A 21,463-nucleotide genomic window follows, 5' to 3' on the forward strand; every position below is an offset into this window, starting at 1 on the left:
TGCATCCATTAATAAATTGAGAATGACCTATTTTGCATATATATATATATATATGTATATATACACACATATATATACATATATATATATATTTTGAAAACCCACTCCATTATCTGAGTTCTTTGACATCTGTATGACTCACTTGTACCAGGATTGAAAATACAAATTGAATTAAGCCCAGTGAGTCTTTGGAACTTACATGGTGCAGTGGACTGAATAGTGTTCCTATCAAATTCATATGTTGAAGCTCCAACCCCCAATGTGACTGTCACTGAAGATGGGACTTTTAGGAGATAATGAAGGTTAAATGATGTCATAAGGGTAGAGTGCTAAAACAGTAGGATAGGTGGCCTTATGAAAAGAAGAGGTGTATTTTTCTCAACCACACCTAACAAGGAAAGGCCGTGTGAGTACACAATAAGAAAGCAGCCGTCTGTAAAATAGGAAGAACACTTTTACCAGAATCAATCATGCTGGCACCCTGAGTTCAGACTTCCAGCCTCTAGAACTATGAGAAAATATGTTTCTGGGGCGCCTGGGTGGCTCAGTCCTTAAGCATCTGCCTTTGGCTCAGGTCATGATCCCAGAGCTCTGCATCAGGCTCTCTGCTCAGCAGGAAGCCTGCTTCTCCCTCTCCCACTCCCCCTGCTTGTGTTCCCTCTCTTGCTGTGTCTCTCTGTCAAACACATAAACTTAAAAAAAAAATCTTAAAAAAATACATTTCTGTTGTTCAAACTACTCAGGCTATGGCGTTTTGTAATGGCAGCCTTAGGTGACCAATATACATCGAGTTCTCTTTCAAGTAACTATCACAGTTCCATGAAGTTTCAGAAGTTTTCCTGTGCCTCTACTTCTTTTTTTTTAAATCAATAAAAATATTGAGATTTAGGGAAATAATGTGTTCACTTAAATATACATCAGCTGTCAGTGACAGAGCCACTGGCCTTACGGTGACAACTTTATCCCTAGCAAGAAAGCTACGAGCATAGTTTATAGGTGTCAAACTTTCGATCAGATCTTATGCATCTAGTGATTCATCTTTCCTTCAGTATCAGATCTATCACACTGATCCTACAGTGTTGCATAGTAGTAATTTGCTGGGACTGTGGATATGCTAGCCCTTCAGTTGGGCAAGGCCCATATGACCAACTCATAGTCTGCATCACTCTTGTCCCTGACCATCTTCACTCGTTGAAATAATGGTTTGCCTTGTTAGATTTTAATATCTGGAATTTGTTGTCATAGTAAGGCAGCATTTATTTGTGTCCACATTCTGAACATAAGGATGTCTTCAGCTAAAATAAATGAATTTCTGCAGAAGTCCTTATGCATTTCTTTTCTTCTAGTGACAATCAGGATAACCAGATTAAGGGGTTAACACCTAAGTTTATTGAATTTACTCAAAATTTTTAGACAACTAAAGATTTCTGCCCTCAGTGCTATCCATTTGTTACCAAACTTGAAATCTAAAAAATCTAAAAAGACGATCAATATAGCCACTAAGGAGAAATCAAGATGTTTTATCATTTATAAAGCTCTTTTAACTGTCAATTTTACTAATTTCTAGTTTCTTTTTTTTAGCTTTATTTTATTTTTTCAGTGTTCCAAGATTCATTGTTTATGTATCACACCCAGTGCCCCATGCAATCTGTGCCCTCCTTAATATCTACCACCAGGCTCACCCAGCCCCCCACTCTCCTCCCCTCCAAAACCCTCAGTTTGTTTCTTAGAGTCCACAGTGTCTCATGGTTTGTTTCCCTCTCCGATTTCCCCCAACACTCTTCTCCTCACCTTCTCCCAATGTCCTCCATGTTATTCCTTATGCTCCACATGATTTCTGGTTTCTAATCAACTCGTTTCTCTCTGTGCCTACTTTGCCTGTATCAATTCAATGTATCCCTTTAATATAATAAACTTTCCTGTATTCCTGGAATGATTCTCAAGTCCAAAGCTCTCCTTCATCACTGGCACTACACATTGTGTAACATCAGAGAAATTGAGTCATGGATGTGTTTTCAAGATAAATTGACAATCTCCATTTGCAAATCAGGCCTGTTTCATTTCCTGAAGCATTTAATCTTAAAAAGCTGTGGAGTGGGACTTTTCCCTGTGAGCTAGATGATGCTATCTTATTATATTCTGCAGATGTACTGAGTATATCATATTATGTATATTTCTGATGCTTCCCTGGAGCATCTAAAACCAACAGATTAACATAAAGAGATTATCATCTTCTAGGTTATTTTCTCGACTAGTTTTCCTCACTTTCCCACAGGACCGGTCTGTCAGTGTTCTTACCCCTGAGTTCCTCAGCATGAGTCAATCCTGTGGTAAAATGTTCCCATTATTATTATAACTTCAGGCATTAGAGGGGAAGCCCATGTTCAAGGGTTATTTCCCGGGTAGCAGATTATTAAGAACTGTCAATTCTGTAGATGACTGTACATTGCCTGACACATGGCAGTCATTTGTTAAATAAATAGACTTCTTATTCACATTGTTGTTTACAGTAGTAAAAAAACACAAAACAGGGGCGCCAGGGTGGCTCAGTGGGTTAAGCCCCTGCCTTCAGCTCAGGTCATGATCTCAGGGTCCTGTGATAGAGCCCCGTGTTGGGCTCTCTGCTCACCAGGGAGCCTGCTTCCCCTCTCCCTCTGTCTCCCTCTCTACCTACTTGTGATCTCTCTCTCTCTCTGTGTCAAATAAATAAATAAAATATTTTTTAAAAAGCACACACAAAACAAGTTGAATTGCTAATATTAGGGTATTTTAAATTAAGCATATTACAGTGCATTCATTCAGTGAAATTCTTGAATGTTAAACATGATGATTCATCTATATGTTGATTTACCATGCAGTGCTTTCTGATTCTCCCTCTGTCTTTCCCAGTGCTCTTTGTTTTGTCTTATAACACAGCTCCCCTCCTGTCTCCTAAGCATAATTAATTTCCAAAATTCTGCCACTGGCTTGAACGGGTAGTGGGGTCAGGGGTGGGTGAAGGCAGAGGCAGAGGGAGAGAGAGAGAATCTTAAGCAGGCTCCACATCCAGCACAGAGCCCAACTCAATCTCATGACCCTGAGATCATGACTTGAGCCAAAATCAAGAGTCTGATGCCTAAATGACTGAGCCACCCAGGCTACTCTTACCCCCACTGGCTCTTTTTTTTTTTTTTTTAATCTTTTTATTTTTTTCAGCATAACAGTATTCATTATTTTTGCACCACACCCAGTGCTCCATGCAATCCGTGCCCTCTACAATACCCACCACCTGGTGCCCCCAACCTCCCACCCCCCACCCCTTCAAAATTCTCAGATCGTTTTTCAGAGTCCATAGTCTCTCATGGTTCACCTCCCCTTCCAATTTCCCTCAACTCCCTTCTCCTCTCCATCTCCCCTTGTCCTCCATGCTATTTGTTATGCTCCACAAATAAGTGAAACCATATGATAATTGACTCTCTCTGCTTGACTTATTTCACTCAGCATAATCTCTTCCAGTCCCGTCCATGTTGCTACAAAACTTGGGGATTCATCCTTTCTTTTTTCTTTTTCTTTTCTTTTCTTTTTTTTTTTTTTACAGCTTTATAAACATATATTTTTATCCCCAGGGGTACAGGTCTGCGAATCGCCAGGCTTACACACTTCACAGCACTCACCATAGCACATATCCTCCCCAATATCCACAACCCCACCCCCCTCTCCCAACCCCCTCCCCCCACCAACCCTCAGTTTGTCTTGTGAGATTAAGAGTCACTTATGGTTTGTCTCCCTCCCAATCCCATCTTGTTTCATCCACTCCTCTCCCACCCCCTCAACCCCCCATGCCGCATCTCCTCTCCCTCATATCAGAGAGATCATATGATAGTTGTCTTTCTCCGATTGACTTATTTCGCTAAGCATGATACCCTCTAGTTCCATCCACGTCGTCGCAAATGGCAAGATTTCATTTCTTTTGATGGCTGCATAGTATTCCATTGTGTATATATACCACATCTTCTTTATCCATTCATCTGTAGATGGACATCTAGGTTCTTTCCATAGTTTGGCTATTGTAGACATTGCTGCTATAAACATTCGGGTGCATGTGCCCCTTCGGATCACTACGTTTGTATCTTTAGGGTAAATACACAGCAGTGCAATTGCAGGGTCATAGGGTAGTTCTATTTTCAACATTTTGAGGAACCTCCATGCTGTTTTCCAGAGTGGTTGCACCAGCTTGCATTCCCACCAACAGTGTAGGAGGGTTCCCCTTTCCCCGCATCCTCGCCAGCATCTGTCATTTCCTGACTTGTTAATTTTAGCCATTCTGACTGGTGTGAGGTAATATCTCATAGTGGTTTTGATTTGTATTTCCCTGATGCCGAGTGATATGGAGCACTTTTTCATGTGTCTGTTGGCCATCTGGATGTCTTCTTTGCAGAAATGTCTGTTCATGTCCTCTGCCCATTTCTTGATTGGATTATTTGTTCTTTGGGTGTTGAGTTTGCTAACTTCTTTCTAGATTTTGGACACTAGCCCTTTATCTGATATGTCATTTGCAAATATCTTCTCCCATTCTGTCAGTTGTCTTTTGGTTTTGTTAACTGTTTCCTTTGCTGTGCAAAAGCTTTTGATCTTGATAAAATCCCAAAAGTTCATTTTTGCCCTTGCTTCCCTTGCCTTTGGTGATGTTCCTAGGAAGATGTTGCTGCGGCTGAGGTCGAAGAGGTTGCTGCCTGTGTTCTCCTCAAGGATTTTGATGGATTCCTTTCTCACATTGAGATCCTTCATCCATTTTGAGTCTATTTTCGTGTGTGGTATAAGGAAATGATCCAATTTCATTTTTCTGCATGTGGCTGTCCAATTTTCCCAACACCATTTATTGAAGAGGCTGTCTTTGTTCCATTGGACATTCTTTCCTGCTTTGTCGAAGATGAGTTGACCATAGAGTTGAGGGTCCATTTCTGGGCTCTCTATTCTGTTCCATTGATCTCTGTGTCTGTTTTTGTGCCAGTACCATGCTGTCTTGATGATGACAGCTTTGTAATAGAGCTTGAAGTCCGGAATTGTGATGCCACCAACGTTGGCTTTCTTTTTCAATATTCCTTTGGCTATTCGAGGTCTTTTCTGGTTCCATATAAATTTTAGGATTATTTGTTCCATTTCTTTGAAAATAATGGATGGTACTTTGATAGGAATTGCATTAAATGTGTAGATTGCTTTAGGTAGCATAGACATTTTCACAATATTTATTCTTCCAATCCAGGAGCATGGAACATTTTTCCATTTCTTTGGGTCTTCCTCAATTTCTTTCATGAGTACTTTATAGTTTTCTGAGTATAGATTCTCAGTCTCTTTGGTTAGGTTTATTCCTAGGTATTTTATAGTTTTGGGTGCAATTGTAAATGGGATGGACTCCTTAATTTCTCTTTCTTCTGTCTTGTTGTTAGTGTAGAGAAATGCAACTGATTTCTGTGCATTGATTTTATATCCTGACACTTTACTGAATTCCTGTACAAGTTCTAGCAGTTTTGGAGTGGAGTCTTTTGGGTTTTCCACATAGAGTATCATATCATCTGCAAAGAGTGATAGTTTGACTTCTTCTTTGCCGATTTGGATGCCTTTAATTTCCTTTTGTTGTCTGATTGCTGAGGCTAGGACTTCTAGTACTATGTTGAATAGCAGTGGTGATAACGGACATCCCTGCCGTGTTCCTGACCTTAGCGGAAAAGCTTTCAGTTTTTCTCCATTGAGAATGATATTTGCGGTGGGTTTTTCATAGATGGCTTTGATAATATTGAGGTATGTGCCGTCTATCCCTACACTTTGAAGAGTTTTGATCAGGAAGGAATGCTGTACTTTGTCAAATGCTTTTTCAGCATCTATGGAGAGTATCATATGGTTCTTGTTCTTTCTTTTATTAATGTGTTGTATTACATTGATTGATTTGCGGATGTTGAACCAGCCTTGCAGCCCTGGAATAAATCCCACTTGGTCGTGGTGAATAATCCTTTTAATGTACTGTTGAATCCTATTGGCTAGTATTTTGGCGAGAATTTTTGCATCTGTGTTCATCAAAGATATTGGTCTGTAGTTCTCTTTTTTGTTGGGATCCTTGTCTGGTTTTGGGATCAAGGTGATGCTGGCCTCATAAAATGAGTTTGGAAGTTTTCCTTCTATTTCTATTTTTTGGAACAGTTTCAGGAGAATAGGAATTAGTTCTTCTTTAAATGTTTGGTAGAATTCCCCCGGGAAGCCGTCTGGCCCTGGGCTTTTGTTTGTTTGGAGATTTTTGATGACTGTTTCAATCTCCTTACTGGTTATGGGTCTGTTCAGGCTTTCTATTTCTTCCTGGTTCAGTTGTGGTAGTTTATGTCTCTAGGAATACATCCATTTCTTCCAGATTGTCAAATTTGTTGGCGTAGAGTTGCTCATAGTATGTTCTTATAATTGTCTGTATTTCTTTGGTGTTCATTGTGATCTCTCCTCTTTCATTCATGATTTTATTTATTTGGGTCCTTTCTCTTTTCTTTTTGATAAGTCTGGCCAGGGGTTTATCAATCTTATTAATTCTTTCAAAGAACCAGCTCCTAGTTTCGTTGATTTGTTCTATTGTTTTTTTGGTTTCTATTTCATTGATTTCTGCTCTGATCTTTATGATTTCTCTTCTCCTGCTGGGTTTAGGGTTTCTTTCTTTCTTGTTCTTTCTCCAGCTCCTTTAGGTGTAGGGTTAGGTTGTGTACCTGAGACCTTTCTTGTTTCTTGAGAAAGGCTTGTACCGCTATATATTTTCCTCTCAGGACTGCCTTTATTGTGTCCCACAGATTCTGAACCGTTGTGTTTTCATTATCATTTGTTTCCATAAATTTTTTCAATTCTTCTTTAATTTCCTGGTTGACCCATTCATTCTTTAGAAGGAAACTGTTTAGTTTCCATGTATTTGGGTTCTTTCCAAATTTCCTCTTGTGATTGAGTTCTAGCTTTAGAGCATTGTGGTCTGAAAATATGCAGGGAATGATCCCAATCTTTTGATACCGGTTGAGACTTGATTTAGGACCAAGAATGTGATCTATTCTGGAGAATGTTCCATGTGCACTAGAGAAGAATGTGTATTCTGTTGCTTTGGGATGAAATGTTCTGAATATATCTGTGATGTCCATCTGGTCCAGTGTGTCATTTAAGGCCTTGATTTCCTTGTTGATCTTTTGCTTGGATGATCTGTCCATTTCAGTGAGGGGAGTGTTAAAATCCCCTACTATTATTGTATTCTTGTCGATGTGTTTCTTTGATTTTGTTATTAATTGGTTTATATAGTTGGCTGCTCCCACGTTAGGGGCATAGATATTTAAAATTGTTAGATCTTCTTGTTGGACAGTTCCTTTGAGTATGATATAGTGTCCTTCCTCACCTCTTATTATAGTCTTTGGCTTAAAATCTAATTGATTTGATATAAGGATTGCCACTCCTGCTTTCTTCTGATGTCCATTAGCATGGTAAATTCTTTTCCACCCCCTCACTTTAAACCTGGAGGTGTCTTCGGGTTTAAGATGAGTTTCTTGTAGGCAACATATAGATGGGTTTTGTTTTTTTTATCCATTCTGATACCCTGTGTCTTTTGATTGGGGCATTTAGCCCATTAACATTCAGGGTAAGTATTGAGAGATATGAATTTAGTGCCATTGTATTGCCTTTAAGGTGACTGTTATTGTTTATTGTCTCTGTTTCTTTCTGATCTACTACTTTGAGGGTCTCTCTTTGCTTAGAGGACCCCTTTCAATATTTCCTGTAGAGCTGGTTTGGTATTTGCAAATTCTTTCAGTTTTTGTTTGTCCTGGAAGCTTTTAATCTCTCCTTCTATTTTCAATGATAGCCTAGCTGGATATAGTATTCTTGGCTGCATGTTTTTCTCATTTAGTGCTCTGAATATCTCATGCCAGCTCTTTCTGGCCTGCCAGGTCTCTGTGGATAAGTCTGCTGCCAATCTAATATTTTTACCATTGTACATTACAGACTTCTTTTCCCGGGCTGCTTTCAGGATATTTTCTTTGTCACTAAGACTTGTAAATTTTACTATTAGATGACGGGGTGTGGACCTATTCTTATTGATTTTGAGGGGGGTTCTCTGAACCTCCTGAATTTTGATGCTTGTTCCCTTTGCCATATTGGGGAAATTCTCTCCAATAATTCTCTCCAATATACCTTCTGCTCCCCTCTCTGTTTCCTCTTCTTCTGGAATCCCAATTATTCTAATGTTGTTTCGTCTTATGGTGTCACTTATCTCTCGAATTCTCCCCTCGTGGTCCAGTAGCTGTTTGTCCCTCTTTTGCTCAGCTTCTTTATTCTCTGTCATTTGGTCTTCTATATCGCTAATTCTTTCTTCTGCCTCATTTATCCTAGCAGTGAGAGCCTCCCTTTTTGATTGCACCGCATTAATAGCTTTTTTGATTTCAACTTGGTTAGATTTTAGTTCTTTTATTTCTCCAGAAAGGGCTTTTCTATCTCCCGAGAGGGTTGCTTTAATATCTTCCATGCCTTTTTCAAGCCCGGCTAGAACCTTGAGAATCGTCATTCTGAACTCTATATCTGACATATTACCAATGTCTGTATTGATTAGGTCCCTAGCCTTTGGTACTGCCTCTTGTTCTTTTTTTTGTTGTGAATTTTTCCGCCTTGTCATTTTGTCCAGATAAGAGTTTATGAAGGAGCAAGTAAAATACTAAAAGGGTGGCAACAACCCCAGGAAAATATGCTTTAACCAAATCAGAAGAGATCCCAAATTGTGAGGGGGGAGAAAGGGGATAAAAAGGGGTTCAGAAAGAAAAAAAAAAAAAGAAACTATTAAAAAAAAGAAGAAAGCCGATAAAGAAAAAATATAAAAAGAGGAAAAAAATATATATATATTAGATAAAGTATTTAAAAAACGTTAAAAAAGAAAATGGTAAAAGTTAAAAAAATTTAGCAGAAGAAGAGAAAAAGAAAAAAAAATTAAAAAAGAAAAAAAAATTAAATTAACTGCAAGGCTAAAAAATCATGGGGAGAAAGCCATGAGTTCCGTGCTTTGCTTTCTTCTCCTCTGGAATTCCGCCGCTCTCCTTGGTAGGTGAACTTGGTCCTGGCTGGGTTTCCCGTTGATCTTCTGGAGGAGGGGCCTGCTGTAGTGATTCTCAAGCGTCTTTGCCCCAGGCGGAGTTGCACAGCCCTTACCCGGGGCCGCGCTGAGTAATCCGCTCGGGTTTGCTGGGTTTGCTTTCGGGAGCTTTTGTTCCTTGAGCGCTTTCCGTAGAGTCCGGAGGACGGGAATGAAGATGGCAGCCTCCCGGTCTCCGGCCCGGAGGAGCCGAGAGCCCGGGGCCCCACTCCTCAGTGCGCCCTCAGAGAACAGCGCCCAATGACTCCCGTCACCCTGGCCTCCAGCCGCGCTCCAAGCTGACCGAGCCTGCGACCGGTTCAAGGCAACCCCGAGCTGAGAGTCACTCCTCAGCTCTGTCTCTGTAGCCGGCTTCCCCGTTCTCATACCGGTAAGCTCTGCGACACTGAGACACCCCCGATCCTTCTGCGACCCTGCGGGACCTGAGGCCGCGCTGACCCCGCCTGGGCTTCACCCCAGTTAAGCCTCTGGAGCGATGTCCCTCAGCAGAACAGACTTTTAAAAGTCCCGATTTTGCTCCGTTGCTCCACCGCTCGCCGGGAGCCGGCCCCTCCCCCCACGGTCTATCTTCCCGTCGCTTTGGATTCACTTCTCCGCCAGTCCTACCTTGCAGATATTGGTTGATTTTCTGTTTCTAGAATTGCTGTTCTTCTTCTCTTCAATCTCCCGTTGGATTTGTAGGTGTTTGCAATCTTTAGATAAGCTATTTAGCTGATCTCCCGCTACCCGAAGTAGTCTCAGCCTGCTACTTCTCCGCCATCTTGACTCCTCCCCCCCACTGGCTCTTTTTAAATCTCAGTTTGTTTCCCATGGTGGTCTCCTGTATACATATAATTTTATCTCTTCCTTGTAGACCATGCAAAGGGGTAAGTCATGAGTAGTTGATAAGGGAGTGAAGACTTTGAATTATAGGTAAGATATGAACAAGTAAAAGTAAAGAGAAGACTATCCTGAGAAGAAGAGAAAGTAAAAGAATTGTAAGAAGGATCAGGACTATTTGAAGGGCAAGTATCACTCTTAAGTATAAGGGGTGAGATATGAAACTTGGCGGGACTTTATTCTGCAAAGACTATAAACCTTAGTATTATAGATAATCGAGGCCTACAGATGTGTTTTCTCTATGGGGAACAAGATGAGTGAGTTACACCTAAGGAAGATTACTGTGACAACACAAGGAGACTTTGGCTGGGGAGAGACAGGAAATGGAAGTAGATAAAAGAGCAGAGTGATACTTATAAGTGAGAATTAGTGAGAGTTTGTTAGGATTTAACAGTAGGTATGGAGAGGGAGGAACACATGTTCTAGCTCAGTAGTTGGCAAAGTATGGTCCTTCGCACCAAATCTGCCTGTTGCCTGATTTCATGATAAAGTTTTATTGGAACCGTAGATGCACTCATCCATTTACGTACTGTTTGTGGCTACTTTTGTGCTACAGGAGCAGGGGTGAGTGTTGTGACAGACACAGTATGGCCCACGAAGACCAAATTATTTACTGGTGGGCACTTTACCAAAATATGTTTGCCAACACTTGTTTTAACTCAGAGCTGCTGGCATTGACATGCCCTAAAATTTAACAAAACATAGAAGATGGGACAGAGGAAGAGTCAGAAACAAGTAGGAAGCTTCATTTCTGTATGAAGTTCTGTGTGACTGGAAGGACAGTGGCATCAGAAGACATGAAGTTGGGAAGAGAAAGAATCTGAAGTCTAAGTAGATGTATGTATCTTTGGCTAAAAGTTCCTGGAAAATAATGGAGAATTAAAAATTTTACCATCTCATCTCCCAAATATAAGCGATTGTTTCCAATATTTTAAGCATCAAAGAGAATTCTAGTATTAAATTAGGGTCAAACTAGGGGCCTTTTCTGAGTGGTCTAAACATCTCCAAGGCTGTCCTGCTTATCTTCCATACTTCACTGACAACTTTTTCCCAAAGTTTGGTTCTCCAATTGCTCCTTGATCCTTGAAGTATTTTTTAACAAGAAGATTTTAGACTATATTGTCAATGTCAAATCAGATTATGGCAGATTATTCTCTTAATTCATCAAGATTTTCAGAAACACTATCAATCTGTTAGCATTGTGGTCAGAAATTTTCATCATAGAGCAACATTTTCAGCTCAACAATATTACTTCCATATTCATATTGGAGATAATGCAAAACCACAGAGGAAAATTTAACTTCTTTTCTTGACCATCTTAGCTTTAAAAATGTTTAATAAAAACTGATAGCTTCACTAAGTTTAAATTCATTAAATTCATTATCCTATTGAATAATGAGTTATTAATTATATTTTAAATATATATAAAGCTAAGTAATGTGACCATAGTTTTTTTTGGATGAGGATGGAAGTGACATAAACAGAAAATTAAGTGGGCATATGTGCAATGTAGTCTCTCCACAAGCGTCTTTTATTTTTCTTACTGAATATTCAAGGATATTTGTTTCTGTGTGAAATCATTAACACTGGTGTATCTTGTTCTGTAAAGTTCTGCCCAGAAGTTGCTTTAATCTCAAATACATGCATAGAATTCTTTAAAACATTAGACCCTAAAAGGAGAAGAGGAAGCAGAAGAGAAGAGGTGGGGGGAGAAGGCAGAAGGAAGGAGAAGAGAGAAAGAGCCGGCACATGGGGTGAAGGCTTACCTCTGTCTCTGCCTTTCTGGGTAGCTTTCTACCTCATCCCCTCAGCCCCCGGAAGGGAAAAGAGCCAGAGGCTGCCCCAGACCTCCAGACTTCTTCTTCTTCTTTTCCTTTTTTTTTTTTTTTAAGATTTTATTTATTCATTTGACAGGCAGAGATCACAAGTAGGCAGAGAGGCAGGCAGAGAGAAAGGAGGAAGCAGGCTCCCCTCTGAGCAGAGTCCGATGTGGGGCTTGATCCCAGGACCCCAGGATCATGCCCTGAGCTGAAGGCGAAGGCTTTAAGCCACTGTTGCCTCCAGACTTCTATATTCTTGGCTCTGCTCCCTCAGCCTCCATGGTGGCGCAGGCCAGCTCCCACCTCCCGCTCCGGGAACTTCAGCCAGAGGTGGATGAGCCCTCACTACTGTGACCTTTTGCTTCTCTGCGTGCTCAGGCAGCTCTAGAATCACCCACTTTCACTTCTTGGTCACCTGGTAAAGCTCCTGGATGTCAGAGGCCAGGGGTAGAACCTGCTCAGAGCTTCCTCTTGGGTGAAAACTGGGGAAATGACATTTGCCTGTCATGAAGGAGAGGAAGTGGCTTCCAGCTTAATCACCAAGGTCAGGCTCCCACTTGCTTCTGGCCCCAGCATCTCACAAGGACCCAGGGCTGGGGCCCAACAGAACCCCTAGGCTCAGGACACTCTTGTTATGGGGGAAGGAAGCTCAGGTCTGAGCTGGGGAACTGAGGCTGATCTTCCCCCAGGAAAGGGACAGAGCCCTCAGGAGCCACCCTTCTCTTCCAGGGGACCAGGAAAAGTGAGGTGACACCTCTACTCTTGGATCTTAGTGTTTGGCTCATAGGAGGGTCTCAGAAATTTTTTAATGAAGATATAGAGCACAAATGAAATACGATCTGTACCTGCAAAGCTTAAAGAAAATGAAAAGTAAATGAGAACTGGGGGCTTCTGGGTGGAATCTTTTTTGATTTAAGTTACATTTGAATGTTACTATGTTTCTCTCAAATAAAAGTTGAAGATACTTTACATTAAAAAAATGGGGGGAGGAGGAGGAGAGAGAGAGGAGAGAGAGAGAGAGAGAGAGAGAGAGAGTGTGTGTGTGTGGTAGCAATAGGGAGGGAAAAAGAAAACAAATAGAAAAATAATGGAGAAACTTAGTGTTTTCCATGGTGGATTCTTTTTCTAGGGTTCTTTCTGAGTTGGTAGGTACGACTTGTTTCCAGGCTGTTATGGAAAAAGGGAACAGATGCAGAAAACTTAAAGCTATAGCTCCAGAAGGTTCCACTGAGTTGGGATAATTTGGTGACTTTCTGAATTCGCATTTATAGCCCTTTGTTATTACAGATATATTCCTGTGTATTTGGGCATTATTTAAACTACTGAAAAAAATTAGCTGTACCCAGCAGGTAAAACATCTGTGACAGAATAATGTTAAATTAAATAAACAACGTCTAATGAGATCTGTTATTACCTGCTCTTTGGTCATGCTTGGGCACGCAGTCTGAAGGCTGTGTATTTAAGTGCTATCATAAATCTTTCAGCTGATTTTGCTCCTTAAAATTCTAACTAGTATCTCTCCTCTAAGGTGGAAATCTGTTCTTCATTTAAATCTTTAAATCTCATTTAAATCTTTAAATCTCATTTGAATCTCCAAAGTTGAAGTCTTTTGTCTTCATTAAATCTTATCTTTGGAAAGATAAGAAAGTTTGCATTACAACAGATCATTTTTAAAGGATAAATCTGCTTGCTAGAAAATGAGAGAGTATTAAGAATAGAATTCTGCCAGAGGAATAAATACTTGAATCTGGTGAATCCTTCCATTGTCACTGATTTTTATTAACGTCACTGTCATCCGTATGACCTTCAGGAGTCTCTGCCTAGAGCTTCTTGCACTGAGCTTTGTGCTGGGTGAAGAAAGACAGGATAGGATTCCAGCACATGGCTAAGACTGTAAATTAATCCTCCCTGATTGCACATTGCTTGTAAAGATAGAGTAACAGGTAGTTTTTCTGTGATATGAAAGAAAGTCTCTTCGGAGAAAAAAATATATAAATTCATCGATAATATCTTGCCTTCATGAATATATTGAATCAACTCTTGCCTCTGGACATATCTCATACCCTGTTTTATGATTAACTTATTACACGGTTTTATTTCCTGTTATTTCTAGGGAGATATGAGGTCTATAAGAAGAGCATAGGGGCGCCTGGGTGGCTCAGCGGGTTGGGCCGCTGCCTTCGGCTCAGGTCATGATCTTGGAATCCTGGGATCGAGCCCCGCATCGGGCTCTCTGCTCAGCAGGGAGCCTGCTTCCTCCTGTCTCTCTGCCTGCCTCTCTGCCTGCTTGTGATCTCTGTCTGTCAAATAAATAAATAAAATCTTTAAAAAAAAAAAAAAAAAAAAAAAAAAAAAGAAGAGCATAGACTAGAGTCCAGCAGAACTGAGGTTTGGATCCTGACTTTGATATTTATTAGATATGCAGTACCCGAGCTTAGGTGCCTGTAGGAATTTCAGACTTCCTATATGCAAATCTGAACTGAGAGATCTGTTTTTCCTTAGATCTATTCCTTCTTTCGTATTTCTTATTTCCAGCAGCCCCTGACTGGAATCAGAACTCTGTTAAGTCATGATAGGCTTAGTCTTCTTAGTCTACCATGATTTTTCTGCAAGTGTAACCTTCAATTTTCCCAGTGACTGTGCTTTCCCACTATGTTTGTCTTCGTGTCAACCCTGTTGGGTGCTCCTTAGACTGTCTTCTCACTGGCCGGTCGCTGTGACTCCAGCTTAACCATTGATCTCTCCTCCATAAAGCTGCTGTCGTGACCTCTCTAAAATACCCATCTGACCAGGCAGTGCTTCTCAGGGAGCTCCTTGTTGCCTCCTTGCTGCACACAGGACAAACGCCAAGTTCACAGCATTGCCCCTGTGTCTCTCTTACGTGGCTCTGGTTGTCCTCAGCCCTGATCAGTAGGTTCCAGCCACTTGTGTTCTTGGAATGGTCTGAGATCTTTTAGGCCAGCACCTTTCTAACACTTCCCCCTGTCTGGAGAGTCCCCTCTACAAGTTTCTGGAAATAAACAAAAAGCCCACAAACAGAAATGAAGCAAACAACAACACAGCTTGACTATTTAGATGTACTGTTGAGTCTCCGGGAAGATTTTCTTATCCTGTGTGCACTAATCCTCTCTGCAGTTTGCACCCACGTGTGTGTGTGTGTGTGTGTGTGTGTGTGCTTAAGAAATAATTACTGTAGAAAGCAGTGGTCTCCCACTTTTTCCTGAAATCCTCAATCTTGGGATCAGAATGGAATTTATTTTTATTTATTTTGCTCCTCTCTTCTCGGTGCCTAAACTTGCTTCTTACATACCGTGTAGTCCTGGATTTCCCTTACGTCTTGATCCTACCTCCCAGACTCTGTGATATAGCTACCACCATCTTAGCTCTGAAAGTAGTCACTCCTAATAAATGTCATTTCTTCGTTTAAAAAAAGTATGTCAGCTCTTTTGTGTAAGTCTATAGCCCACACTTACTCCTTATGAACATATAGTTGGTTGTGGTACAACAGTGTTTTAACTCTTGAATCTCACTGTTTCTGTACTTTAACTGCACACCCTACCACTCTTAATTATCTTTTACTGGGGAATATAAGCACTGCACACTTGTCTTATGTAAACATTTTGCAAAACAAACTCCTTTATGAAACATGGTAATTATTTGACAAGGTTGAGCACCACTGTAGTTTCTGTATCCTGTCTTATTCCGGGTGTGGACATACCTGTGGTCGTGTGCCGCCTATGTGAGAAGGGTGCAAAGGTGCTGCTGATTCACAAGGTCCCTGTGTTTGGAGGAGGTTATACTTGGGAGGAGATGAATTGTACCAACTCCATGTGGTACAATAATGTAATGACAATCCAGTATATGCTAGTTGAGTGGGACTAGGGTGGTGGAGTGTGATCACCGAACATGAATCACCCTGCTTTCAAGGGGATGCAGTCAGGACACTTACCTAAAGAGGGCTCTTACCTAAATTAAAACCCAACCCTAGACCACTCTTTCCCAACTGATACATTATGACGAACTCATTGGCATGCTGGGGTATATTCTTGATTCTCTTACCACTCATCATTTTGACCTTGACAAAAGAGGAAAGATGGTAGCCACCATCGTGCAGAAAAGGAGCCTGTCTATATGGCGTAGGATCAAGAATTGTTTGGACCTTGGGGCGCCTGGGTGGCTCAGTGGGTTAAGCCGCTGCCTTCGGCTCAGGTCATGATCTCGGGGTCCTGGGATCGAGTCCCGCATCGGGCTCTCTGCTCAGCAGGGAGCCTGCTTCCCTCTCTCTCTCTGCCTGCCTCTCCATCTACTTGTGATCTCTCTCTGTCAAATAAATAAATAAAATCTTAAAAAAAAAAAAAAAGAATTGTTTGGACCACTTCCTGTTAAATAAGAGTAGGAAACATCTCTGTGGACACTACTCATCTCTTCCCTCCTCTGTTACTGTGGTAGGTTTCATAAACTGTGACATGGACTACAAATTATTTGACATTGCAGCTTAAAGCAGGGATTCTGGCAGGTTTTTAAAAGCATGGTGTGGTGTGGTGCTGTTTCATGGGCTCGGTAGTGCCAGACACATCAGGTGAGCCCTTGCTGCTTAGAGACTCCCAAGAGTTTCTGAATGATCTGCATGGAGTTCACATGTAACAGAAAAGCGCGAATCTAGGAACAAAGATCTTCTTGTCAGTATTAAGTCAACAATGTACTGTCTCTCTGGCCTTGTTACACTTGCGATATACCTGAAGCTGTGCTGTGGCTCAGCAAACTAGCAATGAGCCTTCACCACACCTAGGTGTACTCGTTAATTTTTCTTCTTGAGAATAATGAGTGACAAATTATCCCTGGGACAAGAACATGGGTCGTCATTGTTACCATCATGATTAGAAACTACAAGGCCAAGAACATTCACAGGCACTAAGTGTCATGTACTGAGCTAAATATGTAGTTATCACTGGCTCTCGAATATAATTGTAACATGTCACCAGATGACATGTCACATGTGTCACCACATGCAATGACATATGAGACAACAGTTTTCCTTTTGGCTTGTCAGAGTCAAGTTTGTGGTGAAGTCCTCCATCTTTCCTGAAAAAGAATGAGGTGTACCATGGTGAGGATGACTGCTATCATTGAGAGCAATTCTGCCAGGTAAGATAGGTTTTCCTAGTCCCTGATGTCATTCTGTGTTCCTTGGAGCATCACCGGTTTATACTTATCAAAGAGCCTGCAGTTCCAAGCTGTGTTAAGAGGTGAAACCCCAGGTCTGGTCTTAAGCAGAGAGCTCTCTCTACGTGGCTCCTGCTCTCTGCCCAACCTATGAAGCATTCCATCTGCCTATGTCTGTGAGGAGGCAAACAGCCTCTGGGGCTGAACCGGTGGGGTCAAATAATGTTCTCACCATTTAGTGTAATTAACTCCAACCACCCGTCTGTTGCAAGCCCCAGTGCAGCCAACACAAGCAAGAGTAGGCCAAGAAGAAATTTCTCCTCATTATTAAACCTAAGTCTAAGCACTTGTCTGTCTGTAAAAACAGAGCAAAGGGAGGAAAACTGAAACCAGTGCACGGGGTCTGAGGTTTCAATAAATGTCAGGGAGCGTCAAGTCTGTTTAGATTGCAAATTATTGCTGGCTGACGGTCTTACCATTTTACAACTAGAGATTGCTGTCATGGGGGTGACGTGGTGGAGGGGAGCCTCTCACATCACAGCCAGAGGGGAACAGAAGTTACCAAATACTATAACAATCATAAAACATTACAAGAGGGACTTTAGTATTTGCTAAATTTAGTCTTTCCTTAATGCACATCTCAAGAAACAACAGCCCACAACACTTCACTCTTCCTATTGGTTTTGATGAAGTGTTGGATTTGCCAAAGATTGAGACCTCATTTCTCTAGTTTAACCATTCTAAGTTTCCCTTCATCCCTCTCCTCTGCTGACACTTTGAACATCTGAGAGTGATAAAGACGCCTAAATGTTTCAAGGTGAATTAATACCTTACTACATATCCCGGAGAAACACACACCACCAATAATTTGAAGGGTGGTTAAGACTGTTTTTCAAATGGATTAAATGAGTGGGCAATTACTGATTAAAATAAATCCAAAGCATGAGCATTCCAGCCCTATGCATGGATGAACATTGGTCAGCTGCTTCCCACGGTGGAAAGCTTTTTCTTGTTGTGAAACACATACATGCTTCTTGGTGTTTCTGAGGAAGTGTTTCTGCGGAAGTATCAGTACAAAATACTGATATTTTGTATTCACTTTTCTTCTGACCAACACTTAATGAAGGTCTACTGTGTGCCAAGTGACTGAGTTAGATACACTGAAAACCAAGAAAGTGATGGTCCCCCTTGTCCCTGAGCAGAGAGTCAAGTGTGCTTATTTTAACCAAGGTTCTTTTGGTTTCAAATCACTAAAAAATCCCTCAAGTTAACTCAAGGCCAAAGGGAGAAACTTGTTCTAAGGTACAGTGGGATCTGTAGATCCAAGAGAAAAAATGACAGCAGGACCACATAAAAAGCTGGGAAGTAGGCACTAAGAAGCTGTTAGAAATCCGATTACTTTCTCCAAATCTCTAGTTGCACCTTCTCTCCTTTCTCTTGCAGGTGGGCTTTAATCCTTCTTCTTCTCTGTTTCCTAGGAGTTATCTTTTTTTTTTTTTCCCTTAACTCTGGATGTAATTAAATAAGGTCTTCTCAGGCAAGCTTCCCATTTCAATTAACTAGATTTTGTAAATCCCAACACAGAATTTATGGAAGAGAGAATTGGATTTGTCCAGCGTGGGTCAGGTATATATCCTTGGCCGTTAATCTTGAGTATAAGAAGCAAGATCTGAAATGTGTGGCTTCATGCCAAGCACATGAGGTAAGCTGAGTCTATTGATATAGTCAATCGATCTGATTTCTATACTGATACATTTAAAGTGCCATAAGAATGAGGTTATATGTTAGAGATGCCATAGAACTACTCTGACATTTTGAGGATGACAGAGTGAATTAGTCAATGTCTGAAGAAAATCTAAGAAATGAAAATTAATTGCGGTCTCTGTCTCACTGTCACATGAGCTGTGATGCTCTCTCTTGATAGTAGCATGACAACTTTCCATCATTTATTATCTTTCGTAAGGATCTAGGTTATGCCAGGAGCAGCCAGAAATCACCTGCCATGGCACTGCAGCCTACCTCCCAGGTGGCCTTGAACTAGAGTAGAGGAGGGAATTCCTGCCAGTGAAATTATGAGCCTTCTGTCTTCCTGTCCACATTTTCTGGGAGGCTTGTTGATCTGAACTCAAATTCTACTCCATTTCCTGGGGAACAGCCAACAGTATGACCAAATGACAAGTACCAGACTGCCTTAGTTGGGGATCCCAGAAGCCGAACTTAAGTCAGGGATTTGAGTGAAAGTATTTTATTTGGGAGATGACAGAAAATACCCACAGAAGATTGAGGAAGATAGACAAAGAAGGGAATGCAGCCAAGAAAGAGTGTGTTACCAAGCCAGTTACAGCTATGGATAAATAGAGATTAACTCACAGAGGGAAATCAGGGATCAGTGTAGAGCCTGTGACTTAGAGTCATCCTATAAAAAGAGTGAGGTCACTAGGGAAATGATAGACAAACTCCAATCAATTTTATTAATTGAGGGTATTCCCAGGGTTTTGCTTTTAAATACTCTGACAACTCCAATTTGCCATGCTGGCAGCGGAGCACCCTCCAGAAAGCAACGGGGAGCCTCTGGGCAGAGAAGTGCAGGTGCTGGCAGTTGCGCTGAAGTGGAAAGTGTGAGATGTCGGTGGGCACTGGCGTAATGTACTTCAGGCTGACCCTTGCTCGCACCACTCCTGACACTGGTGTGCCGTGTCAGTTTCATTCTGTCTTACGTCGATGCTTTGAGGCGGTGATCAGATGCAATTTATTAAATAATTAAATAAAATACTCCAAACAGGAGGGGTCGCAGGGTAAACCACAGTCAGCTCAGTTGGTCTCAAGGCTGCACTTGACCTACATTTTCTTCCTTCTCTTGTACACATTTCATATATTCCTCATTCTTGCCCCATGTTTCTACTGGTTGCCCACCCAGGAGAACCTCAGAACCTCTTCCCTAAATATCAGAACCCTCACCAGGCTCCTGTCAGGCTGCTGTCGTTGAAACTCCTGCAGTCACACGTTCAGTCTCATCTCCAGGCGTAGAAGCACCAACAAGCATTCAGTTCCCTGAGTTCTTCACATGTTTTGACCCCATTTTATAGCATTAGTTCTTTGTGATAATTAGGGTCAATTACTCCTACCAGTTGGGCGGCAAAACATACGCCAGCTGCGAGAGAAGCCCCATAAGGAAGAAAAAAAAGAAGAAGAAAAGAAAGCAGGATTTGGTCATTGGAAGCTGATATTGTGCATTGAAATAATATACACCAAGATGTGAACAGGACAGGGACAGGATCTGCTACCCAGGCATAGAGGAACACTTCATGAAATTTTGCTAAATGAGCAAACATATGGACATTAGAGATGATCCATGACAAGGAGTTTTGGGGAAACTGTGTATAGATGGGCTTCTCAGTAATAACCCAATATTTAAAATTACACTGAATATGACTACTCATAAGAAGATTCCAATAAGGCGATCCTGATTTAAACACAGTGCATCACTCATGCTGCTATGGAAAAAGAACTCAGGAAGGGGTGACATTGTTAACTGAAGTGATTGACTGGCTGTCAAGGGAAAATGTGTCTGGGACAGACGTGGATGGCACTTGGGAGTCTGGGGTGAGTCCTTGTACCACCGAGGGAGGCCATAGAGCATCAGAATTAAGAGCAATGGCAGACACCAGGCTTTTCTCATCCAAGTCCTACCCTTCTGCAAGTCAGGACAAGCTAGGCTCTGCTGCACTTATGAACCCCACAGTTCCAGCCTTTAAAGCAATATATTTCTCAGTATGTCACAATCCATGCAAGTCTTTAGAGTTTTAATGATGTACTAATTTTTTTTGGAACAGCTGTGCATTTCCTTCACCTAACTTCCACTTCCACCCAACAAAATTCTACTTAACTTCCAAATTCTTAATGAAATTTTACTCTTCCATGGGACATTCTGTTCTTCCCCGTTCCATTACAGGAAGCGATTACTCCTTTCTCTTAACTCTGTGAACTTTACTTTGTGTTATTACCTATTAAATTCTTTGGTTGTTGATTTTTTACTCTGCCCTCTCTGCTTTAGGATGGGGATGTGCCTTAGACATTATCGTATCAGTCATAGAGAAAAAAAAAACACACATAATAGATAGCAAGTGTTTGTTGTATAATGAGTATAGTTTTAATGGCAATCTTATATAACTTTTGCTTAAAGAATCTGTACTTTTAATGTGCTGAGTAGATAATTTTTATTCTACAACAGGCCATATAAATCTTACACTGAACACAGTGGTATGTATGGCATAAGGAACACCTGTGTGTGTGTGTGCGTGTGCACGCGCGTGCATGCACGTGCACACGCTGGCACTTTTTCAGAGTAGTGTTGGCACCTGTCTGTCAACATCAGGGAATGTTTCCATCTCTGTTGCTTCATTTGTCAACAATTCTGCATGTCAGAGCTTGTGTTAATCCATATGATTTGTCCCCTGCACTTACCTATCTGCTTTTG

This window comes from Lutra lutra, chromosome 16 (assembly GCF_902655055.1).
Source record: "Lutra lutra chromosome 16, mLutLut1.2, whole genome shotgun sequence".
Taxonomy (NCBI): Eukaryota; Metazoa; Chordata; class Mammalia; order Carnivora; family Mustelidae; genus Lutra; species Lutra lutra.